This window comes from Netta rufina (genome assembly GCF_964035555.1).
Source record: "Netta rufina genome assembly, chromosome: 2".
In the NCBI taxonomy this organism is placed as follows: domain Eukaryota; kingdom Metazoa; phylum Chordata; class Aves; order Anseriformes; family Anatidae; genus Netta; species Netta rufina.
In genome coordinates, this window is record NC_140124.1 from 41,863,265 (window position 1) to 41,888,762 (window position 25,498).

Below are 25,498 nucleotides of genomic sequence, written 5' to 3' on the forward strand. Positions count from 1 at the left end.
CAAATATGATTACTTTCCTTATACACGGAATGCAAGCAAGAAAAATACCACTTTTTCAGCAGGGGCTTCTGGCTGAGGTTTGGCTGTAGCTGCTTAGAAATAATTCAATGAGCCGTGCACAGACTAGCTGCACTTAGCAAGCCCAAAGAAAATGAATGAACTTGCAATGCAAAATAAGCAGTGAACTTAGATATAAAATACAACGGAACATATTGAGAAAGCTTCATATGGTCTCTAAAGGAAAAGGAAGCAGATCAGGCTTTGGAAAGAAGAGGATGGTTAAGAGAAGCCTTCACCAAATCAGGGCTCTCTCACACCTGCCTGGGGGACCGGAGAGGGGGCATGAGAGAAGCCTCCCACCAGTACACGCATGGTGGTGTATAGCTGACCATCAAACAGCAAAGAAAAAGGAATACAGGGCTGCATGGCTGGTGCTTACCAGGACACAAGGGAAGTCTGAGGACTCCTGGCAGGAGAGGCAGCCATTAAAAACAGGATGAGAGCAGAGGCCCCACTCTCTGGTGCTGATGTCAAAGGATATTTTGCAATGGTCAGCTGTGGACCACCAGCAGTCTCTTGAGTTTTTTTCTAATGCTGATCTGAAGCAGCATTCTTCCTCATAATAACAAAGACAGAACTACCTGAAAATATCTTTTTGTGCAGTCATCTTTACTTTGTATTTGCATTGTAGGCATGATCCTTGGCAAGCTACAATGCCTTAGAGAAGGCCATAAGTAAAAATCATGGCTAACACCATCAAAACTGATCTGTTGTAGTTATAATGTAGATTTATTGCTGATTTGAACTTCTTCCTTACTATGTCTGAGCAATGGATGCTTATAATTTAGAAATGCCCAGTGGAGTAGTTTCAGAAACATGTTGGCCATAGCGAAGTCCTCTACAGGTAATCTCAGAAGTTAATTTTCTAAAACGTAATATTAATTCTTCTAGCTGTGCCTTATTTTCTACCTCGTGGTCTGACTTGCTGGCATATAAAGAAACCTGTTCCCTGTTTTCCTTTTCCCTCCTGAATAAACGGCTATAATTCTCATCAGGGTCTTCTTTTAAACCCAGGGACAAAGCACATATCTATCTATCTATGTGCAAACACATCTGTAAGTGCAGTGACTTTACTACAGGCAGCTCTTCACAGGCTAATGAGAACTATGTCTTCCTGGGCGCTTTTAAAACTTAACCCTTAAAGTTTTCTTCTGAAAATGAATCCTGTATCCTAAATAAGAGCTATATACTGCCATTTGTTTTCTACTGTGGTTTAATTTTCTTCTTTGTTTATATTTGGAAACAACCAGAAAATTGTTTTTATTTTTATTATTATTATTATTATTATTATTATTATTATTAGAAAATATGTAAAATATATATCTTTAGGGGGTTTTGTTTTGATTTGTTAAATGTTTGCTTTAGTCATACCTACTATGGAAATCCACTGTTATGGTTGTCTGTTACAGTGCATCCTGTTGTGTCCAGGGAAGGGCACAAAGTGATTTCTGCAGGTGTTTCTATTTCTGTTTTTCCTTTTTGATTTCCACACACTTCCTTGTCTGTGGTATCTGCCGTTTTCCTTTACTTTAAAGCAACCCTTATAACAGTGTGAAAACATAGCGCAAATTCTTGAGGTTTGAAGTTAGAAGACAGAGATGTTAATGTTTATCTATCAGGAGAAGTACCAGAACTTAACAATGATCCATTGAGGCTAAAACTACTCTGATTTGGGTGCATGTCCATGGACTTGCAATCAAGCTCATTAAACTAAATAGATTGTTGCATTTTTGTATCAGGAGTTCCATCTCAGGAGACTGATAATATACAGACTATTTCATTTTTAGTAAACTACTTGGTATACTATATGCACTCCAGATACTTTGGGAAGTTTCTTTTAACCAAAATAACAAAAAATATTTCTATCCTTCCAACATATTAATATTTATGTGCTTTCCATTTTTGTAAATATAGCTTTGACCCTTTCTTTACCTGCAAGTAGTATTTCTATAAACTGTATGTAGCTTAATCTATATGCAAAATATCTCTTTTCCAAATTCCCAGGATGCTGTCTTTGCAGATATTGCATAAAAAATCTCATCACAGTAACACAAAACTGGCAAAAGTTGATGCTTTTGTTTTACCCCAGAGCTTTAAAAAATACTTTCCTTTAATATTTTTTTTACCTTTACTATAACAACAACAGAAATAGTAATTTCCATCCAGCACAGAAACAAAAGAAAAGAATTGAAGTGATGACCCAACAGTCCCTCAGTACCTGGCATACTGTCTGGGAGTTGCCACTTTCCATTCCAAATTATACAACTGCTTTCAAGGAAGGAACTCCCTTCCTTTCCATGAAAAGTATACAGTTTAATAGTATTCCTATTAATAATGACAGCCTTTAGGTAGCATCTTGTGACTGCCCAGGACACTTGCCAGAATTTGTAGTTCTTGATCGAAATGGGAGTGTTAGTGATTGTAAGCCAACAGTTTTAATGGAATTTCCTCAACTTCCTCTTACTATTTGCCTCATGAAAATATTCCACCAGAAACATTTTTCACTGGATATTTCGAATGTTGAGCCAGTAGGTAGGCAATAGCTGAATAAATATTCTGCTGCTAGCAAAGGTCCAATGAATGACTGTCCATCTGTACAAAGCTTGCTTTGCTCCCCATGGATCTAAAATGGCACCTGTTAAGCAACACACAGATGGGTTTTATGTTTGCCAGTTGATCTAAATAGGGATAGTCTTCTTACTGACGGTGATCCTTGGCTGGCCATAAAGCTCAAATAAAAATAAAATAAAATAAATAATAATAATAAATAATAAAAATCTCAGCATAGGAGCATAATTAATTTAGGTTTAAAAATATTTATTTAGCTAGATTTTAGTAAAGTGACCTTTTATTCAATTTTTGCTTAGTAAGCAGGCAAAGCAAACTGGGATTTCATCTGAAGAGGTGGATATCTAGCATTAATCAATAACTTAGCTTGTGAGTATTTCAGAAAAAAATCTCTTCTACTTCAACTTCCCTCTGAGGCTACAACAAGCAAAGAACATTGACTGGCTTTATCTAATCCACATTGCCTTTCTGGTCTAGAGAAGCCCATGTGCTATGATACCTCTTCGGTGTTGTGTTCTGCTGTCATACACTGATGCTTTATTGCTCAGAATCTACTCATTCACCCAGTTAACATCCAGTTTTCTATTGCACACAGTTTCCATAATCTTACAACAAGCAAACATCATCCTCTCAATTCAGTGCTGTGCTTTATCTAAGCAACAGGGATTTGAAGGCAAAGTAACATGATCCCTTTTGCTTTCAGTCAGTCAAAAGGAGCCTTTGCTGGGAAGAGTCTGCCTGACAGAAGAATAAATTAATTCTTTATTTCACAGCTTCTTAGTGTAAAATTTTCTATTTTTTTTTTTTTTTTAACTCCCCAATTGCTTGGAGTAATTTTCATGGTAGTAATGGATGATACCAGTTCTCAGTTTCATATTGTAACCCTGTTTCACAGTACCAATCATTATCTCTTGCTATCAAAATCTGTAGTAAATACTAATGTCCTCGTTTGTTTGCTAATTGGAAATAATATTTGTAAAAGATGGGTATTTTTGGTAAAGGCTTTTGTTTGTTTGTTTTGTTTTATTTGTTTAGAGATTGCTGTAGCTCAAGCTCTACGTAGTTCTACACATAGTTGAAGAAAGAGACTTGCTTAAACCACATTCAAGCATACAGTCCAGAGAATTAGGATCACCTTTCTGTGTAGACTGGAGGATTGCTTGTGGATGAGTAGCTTTTCTGTAGTTCAAGGTTTTTTTGGCCATTTTTGAAGATCACATTCTCTTACAGGGATTATGAACACTATGTGAGCTGTGGCCATATAATAATGAGCTTCAAACAACTGCTTTTACACATTAGAAAGAAAAGATTTCTCAGGTTGTACTGAATTTAGCATCTGCCATGAATTCAATAAAATAAAATAAAATAGGCAAATGGGATATTTGAAAAAAATCCTTCTGGAATAATAAAATAGGGAACACTGGTATTAAAGTTATTACAGCACCTTTGCCCCTACAGAGGGAAAATAACCCAGTGGACTTTTCAGAACATAGGAGCACCACATTTGTTAAGTTCTATTCGTAAAGGAAAAAATATTCTGATGACATTGGCTGCAGTTTTTAAGAGAGCCTTAAGGATGATCTACTTCTCTGTATTTGGGTGTCTAATTCCCAATTGGCACGTTGAAATTCCCATACATGATGATGAATGAATTTGCCTAGACAGTCCTCAGGATTAAGTGATTTGTTTCCAAAAGCATATAAGTTTTCTCAGATAACTCAATTGAGAAATCTACCACTGCCTTGCTGTATGGTATGAAATGAACATGTTTCTAAAAATGTGATTTTCCCTTGAAGATGATTTTTTGACTACATATTGAAAACAGAACAGCTTGAAAAAAAAATAAAAAAGAAGGAAAATGAATTAATGAAGTACCAGGTCTTCACTTTTGATATACTCATTGCTGGCTCTGCAATGAAATGTGTGTTGACCACTTGTACAGGAGGAGCTCACTGCAAATAATTTGCCTTGTCATTTACGATGGAAGGTACAAAATGATCTGTATTGACTGTGGTGCCAAAAAAATAGGGACAACAAAGTTTTGAGTGTTCCTAGCCAGGTACTGCTCCATACCTCAGGGCCCCAGCAGAGCCTGTTGCATCAGCTCAGCACAGATCATGAAAAGGCCTTGACTCCTCATCTCTCCGTTTCACTAGAGCAAATGTGTTAATAGATCTAATGCCATCTTATTTTCTCACTTTGGTTCGACAGAAGGTGACCAGACAACGAGTGTGAGGTCATTTTTGAAAAAAGGAGGACCGCTGAGGTGAGGGTCATTCAAAAGGCAAGGTGCAAGAGTTCAGGATCTTGCCTCCTGGGAAAAACAAAGTTTACACTCTGTTTTCTACATTTTTATAAATTCCTTGTCATAACTTATATCTCCACCTTTTTAGCCCATTTGTGTGCCTTGCTAGAGATCATCTCTCCCTAGCTTTGTGGATAGGAAAAAATGTCCAAAATTTCCAAGAATCACAGAATGGTTTAAGTTAGAAGGGACTTCTGGAGGTCATCTGGTCCAACACCCCTGCTCAGGCAGGAACACCCAGAGCAGGTTGCCCAGGGCCATGCTGAGATGGCTTTTGGAGACCTCCAAGGAGGGTAACTCCACAACCTCTCTGGGCAGCCTGTGTCAGTGCTCCATCACCTGCACGGTACAAAAGTGCTTCCTGGTGTTCAGATGGAGCCTTCTGTTCCAGTTTCTGCCCATCATCTCTTGTCCTGGCATTGGACACCACTGAAAAGAGACTGGCTGTGTCCTCTTGGCACCCTACTTTCAGGTATTTATACACATCTGTAAGATTTCCCCCCCGAGCCTTCTCTTCTCCAGACTGAACAGTCCCAGCTCTCTCAGCCTCCTTTCATAGCAGAAGTGCTCCAGTCCCTTGATCATCTTGGTGGCCCTCTGTTGGAATCTTTCCAATATGTTCGTGCTTTCCAGTATGCCCATTTGCAAAAAGACATGCAGCTGTCCTTAGAGACATGTATGATGTAAGTGCAGGGTGACACTGTGACTGCCTATAACTATTGTATATAATTGTGTTCTTCAGAGCTAAGCTCACTTTTCTTTTCTGGACTAGAGAGGCTCAAAGCCGCTGGAGCCTGTGCTAACTGCTTACCGCAGCAAATGGAAGAGCTGCTGCAGTAGCTGGACAGCCAAAGGGGACGATGCCCTATGCACTGTGCTCCTGTCCTCCTAGACAGGTGTTGTAATTAGAGTTGCATGGGAGCTTTCACAGCAATTGTGTCTCAGACAGGATCCTCCAGGGGGATGGATCTGCTTATTCAAGAGTCACTTTTCTACTGAAGATTTGGCTCAGCTAGTAATTTACTCTCAAATCAAACATGCAAAAGTGAACAATCCCCAGCTGTCTGTGACAAATTCTTCTTGTTTCTACTCCTTATTTTGCTTACCCTGCATTCCCAACATCTCATTTTTTTCTGAGCTCCTGTGTGCGCCCAGAAGAGAAAGCTCTACAGCATAATTTCCAGATGCAGTGGACAAGTCAAGGTAGATTCTTTTACTGGGAGCATTTGGGGATGCTCCTTTGATCTGAAAGGGGTAGACTGGGTCAGCGTGTCTACCTCATCATCCATGACTCTACCTGTTCCAAATCCAAAACATTGTTGAAGAAAATGAAAGACTTCTAAGTGCAGCCAACATCCTCCTTGTGCAAACACTCACCATCCCAGGAGCAGAAAGATTGGCCATTTTGTAAGAGTGCCAAAAAGACAGAAGGCCATCTGGTGCTGTAGACTAATCTAACATCACTGAAGTCAGTACAGCCTGGTTGATATACAGTACATAAGGCTCTCTGACAGACAGATTAAACACCATAGCCAGGAGAGACTGGAAGTTACACTACCTGCGCTAGAGAAGCAAACACTGACAAGTGGTAAGGGACGAGCTGGCAATGTGGTCTTCAGAAGGAACTGTGAGTCAGGAGCTGATCATAGAGAGATTGGTTTAGGATTAAGAATTTTGGAATACATTGTGGTTGAATATATTGTACTCAGCTACAAACCAGCACTTGTAAATTCCTGACTGGTATAACTTAAGACGGGTGTTATCATTTGTACAGATAGTTTGCAAGAGCATAAAGCTCTTATGAAAACAATATGAGAAGAAATGGAGGAAACTGTGAGATTCAAATGGAAAGAGTACAGGTTAATGCCAACAAATGCAATCATACCAGTATAACCCAGCACCTCAGCGGTGTGCTGTGTTTGTTGCATTACATGTGATGGTACTGCATGTTTATGCAAGTGTACAGTACTTTGTCCAACTCTTTCATACAGAGCAATGAAAGAAGCTAAGCAGACATGCAGGAGGAGAAGGAGGAGGAGGAGAAAGAGGAGACAAAGTAGCTGCACAGATCAAAAAAATGATGAAGTAATAAGAAACAAAAAGAAAGAAAAATGGTTGCTATGGTATGAGGTTATCCGTGGTGTGCCACAAGGTTCCATCCTAGGCCATCTGTTGTTTATCAACTATCTGGAAAGGGTTTTACTGACGTTCCAGAATTATTTAAGTTGATCAAGACCAGAGAAACTGTGAAAAACTTTGGAGGCCTTAAGCAAGTTGAGTGAATAGAAAATACGATGGCAGACAAAACCAGATGCTGGCAAATCTCTTAAGCACACTTTAAAGGAAATCACTGGAACTGCTCACTTTCGTGGGTTCTAAACTGACTCTATCTCAGAAAAAGACTCAACCAAAACTGTGCACACATCAAAAAAGACTATTACTTATGAAGTTTTGGTGGTGGAAGAAGTAAACAGTTGCTGGGCTATACAAGAAACAGAACAGTAATAGAACATAAAAAGTATAATGCATGCCTGCATATTGTAATTTAATTAACTAAATAAGTGACTTGTCATCCAGAATACTGTGCACAATCTTATTCACTCTATCAAAAAGGGTAGAGAAGAATTAGCAGAAATAAAAATTAGTAAAAACCTACTGAAAGACTATACATTGTTTCCCTTAAACAGAAGACAAATAATGGAGGACACAAGAAAAGAATCCCAATAATAAGTAATATGCTCTTGGTATGAGAGCAAGGGAGCATTCACTCAAACTGAAATTCAGTGGCATTGTCAAGTGGCAAGAGGAAACCTTTCACACAAAGCAAAATTACCTTATGGAGTCCTTATCGTAGAATATCATTACAGCAAAGGTCTAGACAAGTTCAAAAATGTTAGATATAAATGGGACCAATGAGACCACAGAATTACATTGTTAAATATTGAACTTTAGATAACAATTTCAGATATAAATATCAACCAACAATTAGAGGTTTTAGAAGCACACCCTTCTACACAGACAACCAACTGTCTAGCAATATACTGCCAGGTTTCTTGCTCTTTCTTTAACGTATCTAGAATTAGCTACTCTTCAAGGTAGGACAACATACCCTGAATCTGATTTACTCTGGACACTGTTATGGATAATTTTTGGAATAGAGATGATTAGTACTGTATAGAATAAGTATTATAATTGAATCTATCTATTGAATGGTTTTACATTCAAACTTTGCTGTTTCATTTGTTTTCACATATTTTTAACTGGAAAACAAAAGCAAGGAAACCAGCAGAACAGAACCCATTTCTGCCTTACCAGATTTCTGACTTTGTGTAGAAGTGTTGTAAATTCCCTTATCCCTGATATGGGTTTGACCGGCACAGATGCTGGCTATAACCGACATTTCTTAGAAAAGAACTGACTGTGTTCTTGGAAGTAGAGGATCATGCTGAAGCACCAATGGCTTCTAGGTAGTTGGTCAGAAAGTCCTTCAGGGAGTCCTTTGTTTTATCAGGTGTACAGGTAATCCTGTAGTCTTTTCATAGAACAGCCACTGCCTTCCAGGATGTGGTCCAAGTTATACAACCCAGTGTTGATGCCAGTGTGTGCTAGTACACTTGTACTGATTCAGCAGACTCTGGGTGTCTCAAATTAATTAGTGCTTGCAAATTCAGTATGACTACTATTCTCCAGAGCTTATCCTGAGGAAACCTTCTCAGCACTTACTTTTCCCCTCTTTGGTTTGTAGATACTTGATATCTACAGTTTGTGTAGGTTTATGAGAAGAAACCGATTCAATCAGTCCCATATTTAATTTTGTGCCAAGACTTATGTGGAGTTAGCACAGACATTTCTCTTCACCAAATTCTTGTTACTGTGCTGGGAAACTTGCTCTCCCCATATGTGTTACTGAACTGGGGATTTAAGCCAGAGAAGAAAAGAATCAGCTGAAATGGTTGGAGCACTTTTGCAAGAGAAATATCCAAGTTTTCTCTGGAAAGATGTGTTCATGTCATATAATTAAAGACTAACCAAAACTTCTGCTGTACAGTACATCCTATAGTCCAACTTCTTCCAGTCGTATCTTCAGGACATTCTTCTGCGAAGTCATATATAAATTTATATTGTTCACACCACATACAGTGAGGTAGCGCATTCAGCAGTTCCAGTCCTTGCTCCACAATGCAGTTTAAAATAATGGTAGAGATATAAAAAATATCAGTACAACTGATTTTTGCCAACAGTTTAAGTTTTATGTTGTGCCCTGCTTTAAATATCACAGCAATCATAGAGACCTGCAAGGGGGGGGGGGGGGGGGGGGAGGGAAGCATTATATTTTCTTTCATAATCTTCATCAAATTTTACATACATTTGTAGAAAAATATAAGTTAGCTGCCTGAGGACCAACTTCAAATTGCCTGAATGGAGAATCAGGTCTGTAAATCTGCAAGCTGAAGAAGGATATGTGTGCTGAAGCTGCAGAAACAGATAGATTGAAGCTAAGTCTGGAAATGAGACAGATGGTTCCTGCATGGCCATGCAAGGAGGAATGTGTCAAGACTTGTTTAGGCTACAAGTGGAGAAGATGTAAAGAGAGAAACATCTGTAAGTATCCCCAGTATTTGGGCTCCAGAGCTGAGAACCCCCAAAACCTGATGTTCTTTCTGTGATGTATTTGTTATTTGTCTTTGTAGGCAAATCTAAAGACTCAACAGCAGGAAGGAGCATGGTACAAGATGGAAATGGAGGAAGTCAGGACTCTGATAGGAGGGAAGGGGGAATGATGTGACAGAAAAAGACAGTATTAAAACAAATGAATACTGAACAAGTATATCCAGTGCTATGTGCAAGTTCAAAGAGGTATGGTATGCACATCAATCCAGAAGACAGAACTTTTTTTCTGGCACTCCAAATTGTAAGTCTTCTTATGTGCACACATGACCCTATAGATATACATGAAAGTATAGGGCATTTCATCTCTCATATGTTTTACTATGGTCTTTTAGATAATAACTATTATCTCAATGGATAACATTTTCTTTCAGCATGTCTTACGAACACTGTGGATCTGAGTTAATTTTATTTTTACCAAGAAACAGAGGTGCATACTTCATCTAACCAGCAGTACGTTAAGTAATGGGTGCCACTGGGAACCAGATGTAAGTATTAGAAACAGATAAAAAAGAACAGCAGAAAACTGAGTAACATAGTAAAATGCTTACTCACTAAATTATTACTCACTAATTATCACTCAATAAATTATACTATTCCTTTTAAGAGTAAAACTTTTTCCATACCTGCTAGCAAACACAATGGTCAGCAAGGTGAGATCCTGACTGATGATCATTTTAATTGAAATGTATCTTATTATAGTTATTTTCATTTCTATTTTTATACATTCTCATTTGATTTACAGAAAATCAAAATATAGGCATGTATGTGTTTTTTACTTCACAAAGTTAATACTCTCCCTGTGCAGATCACTTCAAGTATGGGCAAAATTCAAGGAGTGAAAAAATGTCACATTTAATCAGGACTGCCAAGACAGCAGTGGTGAGGTACATTACTCCAAAGTTACTGAGACAAAATTATATGCATTTCATATTGCTTAAAAAAAAAATCTATATTCTGAGCTAGACTGGTATGAATCCAGAGCACTCTACTGAAGTTATGCTGGTGTAAACATGAAGAAACTGAAATCCAGGTCAGTCCCACAGTATGTCTTTCGTTCTGTAATTTTCTGGAGAGAAAGTTCAGAAACAAAGTATGCTGGAATAAACAAGAAAATAACACTAGCATCACCAGTAGAGTTATTTGTGATACACAGCTACAGGAATTAAACCAGAATCCTGTCCTCAGAATTACAAATATTCCTGCTGAGTCTCTTTTCTTGGGATGGAAACAGATGGTTCATGCATCAAGGCCAGATTTTAATCTCAGCTGCAATCATGTAAATCTGAAGCTGTTTTGCTGAAGTCTTTGCAGGGGCTTTTTTTCACAATAGAAAGTGGTCAGTGGCTTAAGGTATTCCCAATCCCTGGCTTGTTTCCGTTGGCATGCTGTCCCCTCAGGGATTTGGGTTAAAATAAAACAATTAATAAAACATGACTTTTCAACTTGGATCAATTCCCTGATTTAATCCAAAAACTGACTCCCAACCACTTGCACCAGCACAACTTGGAGGGTGATGTCCCATGACAAACACCAGAGCAACTGGGATAGGAATACCATGTAGTCAACAAACACAAAACTGCAGCCTCAGGAGGTTACCAATGATCAGAGAACTAAAACAATGATGTAAAGCAAGCACTCTGGCTATGAAAAGGAGAGAACAATTTGGAGGTTACTTTGATAAATTAGAGGTTTTTACATCATATACACCTGATGAAGTTTGCTATGGCCTAGAGCTCATGGGGAACTGGATAAGGAACTTTAAAGCTGTTAGCAATTATTGCTTACAACCTTGAGGATACAAGAGGCTCGAAAAGACTGGAAATAGGTAGCCACCATGCACAGAGAGAAAGAGGACTGCTGATTATTTTGACCCTACATGTGTGCAGGCAGTCAATGGGCAGGGCAGCTTTGCTTTGTCCCACACTTCTGGCCATCTCCCTAGTGTCAGCACTGGTGTTTGTGCATCTGTGTGCTAAGTGGGGTCAAGGAACTGATTTGCCTGAAAGCTCTTCCTACCTCCCTCTCTACCCTTCTCCTCCCGGCTGGGTTAGTTCTGCTGGATCAAATCCTTAATTTTACTTGGCGTGTGTTGCTGTGTGGGCATCAAAGCCACACAAGGAAAAGGGAGCAAGCAAATGAGGTGCAAGGAGGAAAACACTCCATTCCAAGTTTATTTTGGTAACATAACCACACAATCATACTCAGCAGCTGGTCAGCCTAACTCAGCTCTACAAATAATGACATGAGATATTTCCAAGCCCTGGATATAATAAAAAGAAAAGCAACAGTCAAGATACATTTGTTAAGACTAAATCGGGTCAGGCCAACCTAATTTCTGTCTATGACAAATAACAGGCCTTGTATCAAGGACAGAAATAGCACCCATGCTATATTTAACCTTCACTTCCATTTTGACACTATTTTCTGTGACAATGTTGTAAGCCAGGTAGGGTAACGTGGCCTGGACAGCTACCTGCCAGGCGGGCATGCTTAGATGTTAGTTCTCCGTAATCAAAGCTGGAATGCCAAATGATGAATCTACATGTGAAATAGTAATGAAATCAAATGAATATCCTACCACCAACACAGCAGAGATAACGATTTCAACATTATCATATGGGAGCAATATTTCAATGTAGTCACAAGCTAGAAACAACAGACTTTCTTTATACTACTTTCATTTGTGACAGAGATACAATGACTAACAAGCTGACGGTTACACTTCCTGTGTTTGTCCAACTGGCATTTCTTTTTTCCTGGCTTGTAATTCAACTGCCTTAGAACCGTGCCATTTCTGGCGCGGCTTCTTTTTTTCTGGGATGGCATCAATCACATCCCAAGAGAATACAGGAGGAAAGAACCAAAGAAAAAACAAACCAACCCCACCCCCAAAAAAATCAAATAAAAACCCATCATAGAAGTAGAATTTCTGCTCCTTACACAGTAACTTGAACTCCATATTTTATGCAATAATTGAACAGACTTACCCACTTGCAGTGTATTTCTATTAACAGCAGAGATATACTTGGTTATAGAGAAAAGTAATCATAGTTTACAGTTTAAATAAGACTTATAACTACTCTGCTTGACACATTTTTCCTCCATACAAAAATGCAGCTTTTTTTTTTTTTATTTAAAAGAGCCATTGCGATTGATATATTGATATGGTCGGTGTATTCCTTCACATGGAGAGCTAGTGGTTTTTATCACATTTCTAAAACATCCGTGGGAATTTTTTATAAATGATAAGTAATACTACCTACTTAAAGCCATAGTGAATTCCAAGAGTTTTCAGTTCACTACGTTAGAAACCCTTGTCTCTGGAAATGCATCATCCCTTCTGGAGTTAACATGTATGCTCCAAATCTGTGATATGAATGTGATTATTTTTGGTGTTTATATTTCTCAAATGAATGTCTGCTCTTGTAGCACTTAATTTTCTTTGTCTTACATAATTCACCACAGTCTTCATGGGTAAGCATAATTAAAGCTCAATTTATTTTTGTTTGTTTGCTTGTTAAATCATCAATGAAATTTCAGCTTCTTTAACATGGGATTCAATGTGATCAATCAGTCACTTTTGTTCCGTACCTTCTGATCTGTATTGACTATTAGGTGACATTGCTACTATGTCATATTTGACTTCAGCACTACTTAAAACTGTATAGCTATTTGATGTGAATCATTTATAAGTCAGCCTACGTCAAAGGCTGATTAAAAAGAGCTATACTAAAGTTTTGTTTTTAACATAAAGATACTCACAGTAAGAGTTAAATATTCTAAACTCCTCTGTACATTAAAAACCAGAGAAGATGATCTAAAACACCCCTGAACATCACACTTTGTTAAACTCATCAGAAATTCAGTGTTCTAGCTACTTTCCCCTTGGTTCCTCCAATGCAGTAATCTGTAAAGGTATTGTCATGACACAGAACAGTTGGGGTTAGCTGTACATAATGTAGCTAAGAAAAAGATCCCCACAAAGCTTGTACTTGTAAGGACAAGCAGATCTAATGTAAAAATATGTATTAACAGCTGAAAATATTAATCCTCACACTGTTGTGTTGCATTTGTATTAATAAGTGGAACAAGTTACAACGTAATAAAGGTAATAGCTGAGGAGACTTCCACCAACTTCGTAAATGCATTGCTGAATATCTACATAAAAGGTTTGCAAAATAACGTTTTTATATTGTACACATGCCATACTCAGTAGAGAGACTGACAGTGATAACATATCCCATTAGTCATACAAGATGTATTCAAACTGCTCTCTCTATAAAATCAGTATGTCTCTGCCAGCTCATCGTTTACCAAGCAGACTTCTTACAGGGGTTGCTTTCTTAGGTCTGAGTCATTTGTTGTGGGTGAAGTTTTGCATATAAAAGTACCTCCAATATCAGAAAAAATGTCTCCACTATGAAACCCACAAATAAGTAATATGTACCATTCCTTTCAAAATACCCAGCTGTTAATTTTTTACTAGTGCACACCAGTCTGTGTGATATAAGCCGAATTAATATAAGGCCTTGGTAACTCCAGAGCTATTTTGTACTGTGAAATGATACTCTCCTTCACTTACACTGGCTAGACGAAAATAGCTTTTCTTTACTATCTGATTTTGCACTGATATGTGTTGATGAGGAACCATCATATTTTCTGAACATCATTTCATATCACCTTTTTCTGCTCTGCACTTATTTATCTACTGAAACCTAAAAAAAAACCTTCAGAGACTGAAGCAGTCTGAGCTATGTAACAAAACAATGTTGACAGTGCACAGCGCCTGCAATTGCAGCTGCTTGTTCCTGTGGCTCAGTGGCAAGCGTAGTCACCAAAATCCTTAAAACCTCTATGGATCAGAACCCATAAAGACGTACGGAACAGCTAGCTCTGGCTTTCTCACACTACGTGAGCTCTATCATGGCCATGAAGCAGGGAAACAGAGATGCCAAACACATGGACCTGAAATAAAATGTCTGTTGATTCCAAGTAAAAAGCATAGTTCTGTGTTGCTTAAATGTTCCCCAGCTGCAACCACAACAAAGCACCATTCTCACAGAGCCTACCGTTCTAAGAGCACAAATCAGGGTGAAACCCAGCTCCTTGGAAGTCACCAAGAGCATTGCCACTGACAACAGAATCAGCATTTCACCTTAGGACATCTCTGCTGCAGGTTAGCAAAGAAGATCAGGAGGTTTAAGCCACTGTCATCTCTCCAGTCTTCATTCAGCAAGAAGCTAGACCCACACTGAGGAAGAATTGCAGCTGCAGCACACAGCTGGCCGTTGCACACTGCAGTTTCTCACTCTGTTCCACTGACGATCTAAAGAGAACAATTCAATAAAACATTACTTACCAGGTACACAGATTTCTAAGGAATCTACCTGGAAAAAGCATGAAATACACCACCACCAGGTCAAGTCACTGGCTCCTCAGTTCCCAAAGTTCTCCTTTGCTTCTTATCAGCACTGCCTCATTCTGTGTTGTATCAGTAAAAGAAAAGCAATCTTCAGAATACTGTTTTCTAGCCATGAGCCCAGCCTTGCATTCTTTCACTTTATTTAATGCCAACAGAACTGATATTTCCTATTTCCAAGGCAATAAGAAGTTTACTGATAAACATTTAACCTTAAAGTATCACATCTGATAGAAATATCCCAGGAAATTGTGTGTTTTAGCAAAGTCGTGTTTCAGAATGCTAGGCTTGCTCCCCCACACCATTTTTTTCCTGTGAATTGGCCAGAGCAATACAGTATTTTTTTAAATCCTGTGATTTCTGGTGACTCCTGCAGAAGAAGGGTGTGAGCACACTGCTGTTTTCATGTTGCCTGAAGCCATATCATATTAATTAACAAATATGTTGCACTCAGCAATTATACTGCACCTTATACTTCTCAAGGGCTGTGCAAGCATTAATTTAGGTTTCACAAATCTCAGTTTTTACAACTTAAATGAGGTCATGACTGGTTAGTATTCTGATAGGAGACCCTCTCTCCTGTCTCCCTAAATCCCAGAGTTTTGGAAGGGAAATATTTGAGAGATCCAATGGATAGTGCTATACAGAAAAAGGGATAAGAATTTCAGATTGAAAACTTCCAGAAAGGGCTCTAATTTGGGTTATACTGAGCCTGTTTTTGTCAATGACATTTTGAAGAGTTTCTTGAAACAGTAAGAAAACCATAGTTTTATATGAGAAGCCAGTAAGTAAAGAATGTCATCAAAAATAATAACAACAATTTTGATTAAAATGTTTGAAAAAGAATCTCTGTTCCCCCCCAAAATAAAAGGATCAGTTCAGGGAGAAGGGGATGGAAAGCAATTTACTTCACAGATTATTTTGTTTTTGTATCTACAGATGTTCTTGCAACAATTCGTGATGGCATCACTTCCTGAGCACCATTGACAAGTTGGAGATACACTGATACCAGCACCACCAGGTGGCTTATTTCCTGTGAAGTGCAAAACCAACTTCTGAACCACTACAGTTTCCTCAATATTTCGGACAGTGATAATGATGGAAATAGTAATAATAATTATTAGCAAGTTTTGTTTTCCACCTGAGTTGTTCTACAGTTTAAAATGATACAAACGGAAGGATGGAAAAAAATAGTGTTGCTCTAAAAACCCACCCACCAAACTACCCAAGAATTTAAAACATATTTTTTAAATTATCACAGGAAATTTCAGAAGTTTTCTTAACAAGCAGTTCAGACAGTTAGTAATTTATCCCTTCAATTACTCATGTTTACTGCACTGGGAAACTCATGTCAATCTCTGTACATCTAACGTCATATGATTTGATCAAAGATGAAATGGTTAATAATATTTACAGTTCAGTTACTGTCATTAGTTGTTTAAGTTGGTACTGCTAAGATTAATGGAGCAATCCTGACCTCTCAGGCATGCAATTGTAAGCTTGCAGAAGAGCAAATAAGCTTCATTACAACATTTTGTATTTGGTTTCTGGTTTTGCCTCCAGATGACTCCATGTAGTTCTAGAACTGCTCACATTTTAAACTGATGAGGATCACATGCAATCTGGAAAAGAAGAGGATGGAATTTCAGTTTTTCTTTGAAACAACATGATCAGGTTCTCAGTTGTTCTGAGGGAACAATTTTGAATATTAAACTCTGAATTTAATGTGAAAGAGACCAAAACCTTACGGCTGATTTTTGCTTTAATAAAAGCCTAAATGCTGCAGCACAGATGGCAGTTGAAAAAAAAAAAAAAAAAAAAAAAAAAAAGAAGAAAAAGAAACAGCATGACAACCTACTGTAAGGCAACTCACTCCAGTTCTTGGATACAGTCATTTTAAAGTGTTTTCCAATACTGCTGTATATTGCTAACAGTTCCACTCTTCCAGGAAATGTGATGAGACTAATGAACAGCTTTTATGTGAAGTGAATACTTTTCAAACTGCTCCTTAGAATGAAGGTTTCTATACCAGTGTAGTTTGTTATGGTTTCTGGGGTATATAGTACAGTTCATTTAATTCCATCTATATAGCTATATATTGCCATATATTGTTTTTTATTAAAACCAAAGTTGAGTTAAAACAGCGGGCACATTATTTTGCCTGTTTTGAAAATCTGAAATAAGAGGTGTGAAATTCTGCCATTCTTGCTCAGTTGTTACGCCTTCAAACTTTAAGAATCCAGTTTTGCTTTGCTCTAAAAGCCAGACTTGTCCGAATCACTTGCAATCACGAAGTTTTCCAGACACACAGGTTGGAAAACTAAAGTGCTTTTAACAGCTGTGTCCCAAGCTCAGAATGTAGGTCTCTGCATGCTTTGTTAGCCCTGAGGAGGGAAGCAGGGACTTCAACATTTTGGCTACGTCTTCCACTGTTTGCCTTTTACTGTCACGGCGGCTGCTGCTGCTGCTGCTAAGGATGACATCTGATGTTGACATCAGACTTTGGGGAGATGGAACAGACTTTCAATATCTGTGCTCAGTCACTGGGAGAAAAAGCCTTGACATGAACCTTCACAAAAGGAGATAATGTCCTTCTCCTCCTCAACCTTCCAGCACCTCAGGAAAGCTTCAGAGGAAGGCAGGCCACCGCTGCTCCCCACTTTTAATTCATTTATGCTCTACCTTAGGGGAGTCTCTCTACAAGCACAACTGATAATGTAAATAAATCATTTCTGGTTTGCAAGAGTCATTTTTATTGGAGTCACTCTAAATATTGTAAGCAAGCAACCACATACCGACATTTCTCATTCTTACTGACCAAAAAGCTGCTTACATCAAAGGAAGAAAATATTAACAGAAAGAGATAGTGGTAGCCCTTTAACCCGATGCAGTTTTAACAGGTTAAAGAGAGAACTACCACATGATTATCTTTACTGCTCTACATTTTCTGTGGGAAAATACATTGAATACAGGAATTCCTGAGGAACAGAATTTTGCAGAGACCTCAATGTTGCAATTCTTGTGTTTGCTGTGTAGAATCTACCTCCATGAGTCACCTCCTTGTGATGGAGCAAGTAGTTTGGATCCACAAGGAGTGCTGTTCAGCACAGAAGCTGCTAGAGTCTGATCGAGCTTTAATTCCTTAATTTTTAAACTTCATTAAAAACGAAAAGAGCAACCATTGTAAAATGCTTGAATTTGCTAATGTTACTTGCTTAACCACATCCCGTGTGGATACAAAGCCTATCTGAGTTGGTAGGTTTCCTAACATTTTTGTAAGATACCAAATATTAAATACTTCAGCAATATAACCATGATTATTCTAATCAGAATGAATCGAGTTAAGAAGATGAAGGAGCAAGGAAGAGGAGGGTTTTTTTTTTTTTTTTGCAGTAGTATGGTAAGCATATGCTCCATCCTCTCCAAAAAGCCATTGTGCAAGCTATTTGGTGGGGCAGGCTGCTGGATTTGGTGTTGACAGCTGCAACGGATTTATTGTATTTCAAATTTATGTCAGCTGCAGCAAACAAAGAAGTATGTCAGTATGCTAAATTCCCCATCTTTTTCCATTCTCAAAAAGTGTTTCAGCACTAGTCAAAATGTCATTAATCCTCTGAGGTTATTATACCTCTCCGTTCATCTACCCCTCTTCAGTATTCACATGCATATTTTCAGCCATGATAGGCACACATTTGTGCTGCACATCACTCAGTCTTCAAGTTCAGTATTTGTTGATAACCCAAAGAGATGCTTTTTTTTTTTGCTTTTTTTTTTTTTCTTTTTTCTTGTTTTTCTTTTTGAGGGAACTCTGTAGTTTTCTTTTGAGAGAGAACAAGAAAGAAAGGGGAATCCCAGAAATTCCCCTCTCATTAGCTCTGTGCTTGAAGTATTATTAACACTTTCACTTTCTCACTCCTACTCTCACCATTTGAATCTGGGTCATAACAGCATGCCTACCCTTCAGTACCCTGAGTGGGTGGTTGTTTTGGTTGGAGCTAACACATACGTGCTTTGTGACACAGAGCACCCTTATGGTGACACATACCTGTCCTTTTCAGTTACATTTTATATATTTTTTATCAACTTAATTATTGAAAAAGACAGAGAGTAGACGTTTTGTTACTCAGTATTACCATTGTTCTAACAATGGTGAAAGGAAACCCAACTGAATATTTTGTCTATTCTTTTCACAAGTCTGAATTAATCCCTATAGCATCTTCACTTTTCCGAACACTGTCTCCTTACTAAAATACTGTCATATATGCCCTACCCTAAAACATTACAATGCATGCCTGAATTGTCAGGTTGGGCCTCTAGTACTAAGGTCTTCAAATACCAAATGAAAAGTGCTGGAATTAAAAGAGAGTAGAAAATAAGTTGAGTTAGTGCCCAATTGCATATCTAAAGATGTGTCAGAAGGACACATCAGAAGTCAGAAGGACACTATAAGAAGTCCAAGCCTATAAGAAGAGAGGGACCTAACAAATATGTGAAGGAAGCCCAACCTTCAAATTTCCCTGTTAGCAGGATGACACAGGCCGAGTCTGTTGCAGGAAAGGTGTATGTGATGTGCAGCAGAATGGGAATGACACCTGTAGATTTAGGTCTTTTCAAACCAATGGTGTCTCTTACTGCCTCTTCTTTCATCCAGTCATGATGCTTCTTCCTATCCTGGCTGAGGGGTGGAAAGAGCTCTGTGAACAAATAATTCTTGAATTTTTAAAAGGAGTAAAAAGATGAGATGCCATTTTTCCAAACCAAAACATCTTGTTTTCTGATATCTTCAAGATAAAGAGACTATTCTACATAGTTCCATTTTACCTTCTCAGTTATTGCAAAATGGTCATTAAATAATTGGCAAATGTTCTAAACTGCTGCTATTCTAAAATTTCTCTAAGGTCAGTACCAACAACCTCTTTAAAGTAATTCACGCTTTTTGTTTTTCTGTTTGTTTGTTTGTTTAGCTAACATATCAAGTAGAGACAAATTATTGCTTGTGTAGTTATCATGTACAATACTAAAACATAATCCTGGCATTATACAAATATAGGTGTGCTGTTTGCTTTTAGTACTATCATCACAAAGCAAATGCAACATTTGCAACATGAGTAATTAGCACCAGGGCTGTTCTTTCTAAATTGCAAGTGAGTATGTCTATGCCATCCTTTTTCTTTGCATCCAATTAAGGCTAATGCATACTGCCCTACAAGAATTTGCAAGCTGTACTGAGAAATAATGCAGTGTTAGTTTTGTAATTTAGTGTACAGGGCACATTTGTGCTAAAGCTCTGTAAACTGGGCCTGTGGTCAAAAGGAGCAATTAGCACTTTGTTAGTATGCAATGATGTACTAATCTACACAGTCCCCAAAAGCAATTGTCTATTTCTTTTGCCCTCATGTACGATTTTTCTACAGTATGCACCATCCTACTATCACAGTACAGTTGCTTTAAATCTGGTTCCCTGTAATTAGAACCTACATATCAATTAGGATTTATTTATTCAAAAAATCTTATTGTACCACTAATTCCTTCTTCGGTGTTGAGATAGCTGCATGGTTCTCTGAAAGTGTTAAACAACTGTAACTGTTCTTTCAAGGAGTAAAGGAGGGGTCAAATTTAGGTGACAGAATGTTTCCATATGAACCCTGTCTAAAGGTTGCTCCTAGCTGAAAATAGAATATTGAAAGCCATGTTCCCCAGGAAAATAAGCTTGGTGCTAAAAGTGGCTGGATGGTAAAAATCATAGAAGCTACCAATAACACTGACAAGTGTCAGAAACACCGGACTAAAACCTACTAATCAGTGAGTATTCCACATCCCCCTCTTGTGGCTGATATGTAAAGGATGTGCATCTATCACAGGTAGCAGTTAAATTATCATTTAATATAGAAGGGTTTTGTGATAGTCACCAGAGATAGTCCCCAGTGAGGTCTGTAGAAATAACAGAGGAAAACAAGGCAGCATATTGTCAAGCATCTGACAGGGAGTAGTGTATCTTGCTAAAGGCCTAGTTTCAAAGGCTATTTTCCAAAAAATCAGGCTCATTATAAGGTATCTCAGCTGGGGCACACACCAGCTAAAGCACACTAATGGGGTACATGCGAAGCATCCTCTCCTCCCTGAATGAGTAGCCTGGAAGCAAGCTGAAACTACAGTTTTGCATTTACCCAGCAAAACTTATCTAACTGTAATCTTGTTACCTGTTATCTTGGTTATAGTTTCCAAAAGGAATATGGAAAATGTGGATGTTAGCTCCCTCAGAGGAAAGGAAAGGTATATCATGGAGGTATAGCACCTCCTTAATAGCTGAGTGATTAGTATGAGTTGAACATCAATATCCAGCTAGGTAATGTAGAATTACAATCCTCAAGTTAAAAGAGAAAATAAAAAAGAAAGCCCTATTTAACTGACAGTAGTCAGTAACTCCCAGAGAATGATCCTCCTTGGGGTCCTCTACATAAAAAGATATCCTGCATAGTCTGTGCCTCATACCTGTCTCTGATCTCAAGCAAAACAGTTCTACAGCTCTTCAGTCTATGAGAACAAGAGATGTGCTCTGGGCTTTCATGCAAAAAAGAAAAAAAGGTAGGAACAATTAAGAGAAGGATTATGTAATTGTAGGGCACTGACTGAGATATTTTCTTTTGTCCTTTCTCCTTTCTTTCCAATTACAGCTGTCATTGGTATGAATTTGGTTCAAACAGCTTCTGTTTTTCATTTTCTCTTTTATCCCTGCTTTCTCTTTCTTGCCAATGGGAAAGAAAGAAAAGGAAGAGGAATACATATATGGAAAAAGGAAATCAAAAATCTCACTGCAAAAAACAAATAATCCACATTAGATGATGTTGGAAAAGAACATTAAAATTACCCTTCTTTTAAGAAATGTCCAGTAATTCCCACCTCCCCTAAAAACCCTTTGAACAATGCAGATTGGCTACTCTTGCTATAAATAATACATGCACTTAATGTGGAATCAGTCAACCATTCTATTCCTTCTGGCAAGAAAAGTTCAACTCCACAGAACTGAGCCCATGACATTCCTGACAAACCTGTCAATACCTACCAAGCTGTCAAGATCTACCACAGCCACATGTAGAATTGGAGGACAATAGGACAGTAACAGACCTGAAAGGGTGCTCGTTTCTCTAGGTTTGAGGGAAACTGCTGAATGCAAAAACAAAGCCTGCAAAAGCTGTATTCTTCTCTTAATTAAGGGACCAAATGTTTGCTTTCTCCATATTTGATATTTTACTATCAAAAGCAAAAGTAATTTGAAAAACTGTTAAAATACCATGACACTCGTTACTTGCAACACTGCATAAACTAGTATATTTCTTGGTTAGGAGTCACGGTACCTCTCATGGGGATGAAAGAAAGAAATGGTGGCTCATAGGAGACTCCATCTCCTGTGACTTGAGATGAGACTATTTAGATCAAATGCTAATGTGTAGGATGCTCCAGTATTGTATAATTTATTAATGGGTCCGCTACACAGCAATGTGGATCTGCTGAGGTAATATCAACTACTTGTCCTCCTCATTCACTTCCTTGCACAAGCAGGAGTACCTGATTCATTTGCTTTTCTCCATCTGTCTTTTTGTTTTCCCAGTTCATCTCTCCAGGACACCACCTTTTGCAAAGAATGCTTTAAATTTGCTCTGGAAAGAAAATATACTTGCCTGGATGTTATCCAATGTAGCTAGGCATAGAGAAGGCTTCAGGGGTTTGCATTTAAGCTGCAGAAAGGTTTATGCAGCTGTCTTGAAATATTTGTAATACTACTGAATTAGTTTTCAGATACTTTGTTTAGCTTTCATTGTCAATGAGTTTCGTAACAGAGCAGTGGTAGGTGAGGAGTAGATAATATGTTAACAAGAAGGCTGTTCCTGTCTCTACTTAGTGTCAACACCTGCCATTTGGGATTCTCTCCAAAATTTGTGTTGTTTGTGAGAATACTGAAAAACAATGACAGGAGTTACTGAGAATTCAAGTTCTGCCTGTCTACTCTTGCATTTCTGGACATTGCAAATTAATAAAAGAAATGAGCATACAGAACTGTAAGTTTTCAGATATGTTACCCACAGTACACAGAAATAAGATCCTGCCAAAAATGAAGAATTTGAGCAGACTGTTTAATATTTATCCAGGAAAATTTGAACTGATTTTGTTCCAAAAATATTTTTTAAATATGACTTTGCTGAAAATTGCGAATTGCTCATCTGCTTAAAGGTTTTGTTGTTGTTGTTGTTTTGTTGTTGCTGTTTTTTAGAATGAAATAACATTTTAATATATGTTGCTATGATGCTCTTATGAACATCGGAAATAATTAACACTGGAAGAGTATTAAAAATTTAAACTGTTCCACCATCTGTGCTGTTTGTTTATTTTTCACATTTCATTCAACTTGGACAGTGAAATAGATTTTTTTTTTTCCCTTTTTTTTTTTTTTTCTTTCTTTCTCTCTTGTGCTAGTATAATGATTCAGTTTTTCAGTTACAAATACTGTAAGGGTATATTTGTCTCCAAAGTGCCATATCCAAAAGATGCTGTTTTCGTATAATTAGAAATACATATATATATATATAGAAAACCTAACACAAGTAATTTGATTTATTAAAATAACTAAATGATTGGTCCATTTTTTCAATTTTCATGTTGATTATTTTTCCCAACATAGCACAGACATTCCTAGGCTTATACAATTAACACATGCCTGTTGTGCTTGACAAATTTTTTCGTAAAAAGAGATTGTCAGCTAACCAGGACAAAAGATATGTGAAATGTAGTGGTACAGTCTTTGGCACTTGTCTTTGGTAATGTACTCTGTGTTACTCTTATGCAATGAATGAAAGAACAACGCAAAAACTTTTTTTAAGCCTGCCTCCATTCAGAAGGTCCTGCCCACCCAATTCACGCAATTTAAAAGTACTAGACTTTTCAGCATAGAGTCACTGGAGACGGAAACAAGTTTCAAAATCCAGACTTACTCCAGAAAACACCATTTCCAGCTCTGCTATCCTGTTACAGTTTTGCTGTACAGTTTTGCTGTACAGTTGGAATACTTCAGGGGCATTCTTCTTCCATAAAAAATGATGAAAAATTGGAAACAACTGAATCCTGAGTTGATGTCCTTCCTTGCAAAGAGACGTCTGTTGCAGTGACATCCCAAGGCCATTTAATCACTCAGAATCTGACAGAAGGAGAAACTCCCATTGAACCACCTAAATTACAACCTTTTTTGTTCCACGCTTGCAGGCACAAGGACTAGACATCAGTGTCAGCTCTAGGCTGGAGTTGATTCCATGCACTCCTCATAAAATATTTCCTGAATCATGCCACAATCATCCCCCCATTTATTGATTCCAAGCCTGGATTCAGTGGCAAAGATCTAAGCCTGAATCCTTGTGTTTTCTCAAAGCAAAAACAAACAAACAAACAAACAACAACAACAACAAAAACAATAAAAACATTTTCACATAATGCAGAGCTTCATTTGATATTGTTTGTTAGCTTTCTTCACTTACCCCTTGGTTACATTTCTGGTTTCCGGCAGCCACTCCACTGTAACCCATTCATCAGCTGCTCTGAGCTTAGGTAAACTTTTTAAGTCTATAAAGAAAGAGGTAGGTAAAAAGAGAAAAGTTAAAGTTAAAATCTCTTCAAAATCAATCATATTTTATTTTTTTTTTCTTGTAAATTTGCTCTCTGTAAACCATACAGTAACCAGAACAACACAAAAAACACAACCCTAACCAACTGCTCACCCTCATCTTCACCCCTTTCCCCAATACCATCACAGTAAATCAGGATAAAAATATTTAAGGAAAAACAAACCAAACCAAAACAAAGCAAAACAAAAGCAAATATACACACACAAAGAAAGAAAGAAAAAAAAATACAGAAAACAAAGCATAGCTTAGAAGGAACATTTTAAAGCCTTTGCAAATGACAGCCTCATGAATGTGATACAGAAATGAAGAACAGGTATATATAAATTGGATTTGTCCAACTAATGAACTTTACCAGACAGATTTGGTTTATCCTTTCATTTGCCCTTGAATTTTGACAAGAATTCCCCTGCATGTGAATTGCCTGGGATCTGAAATGTCTGTGACACAATATTCATGATAGTCAGCTTCACTAATAGTTCTCCACTCTTGTTTTTAATTCAAAAAAAAAAAAAAATCACAGTTTTTGGAAACATAATTTCCTTATTCATTTTCTCAGGGGGGATTAAAATGTTAAGTCCTTTATTCCTTACCTTTGATGAGTCTGGAATGGATTGTGAATGTGATATTGCAAATTGGCAGAAAGATCTGATTTTGTCTGAATTTTTACATCAGCTTCTCTCAAAGAGCTTAATCAAACCTGTCACTCTTATGAAGACTGACGTGGCCAACAAGTGTGCTGCTGAACTGCAACCTGCCAGACTTAGCAACTCCTGCCATAAACGCATTTGAAAATCTGGGTTTTGT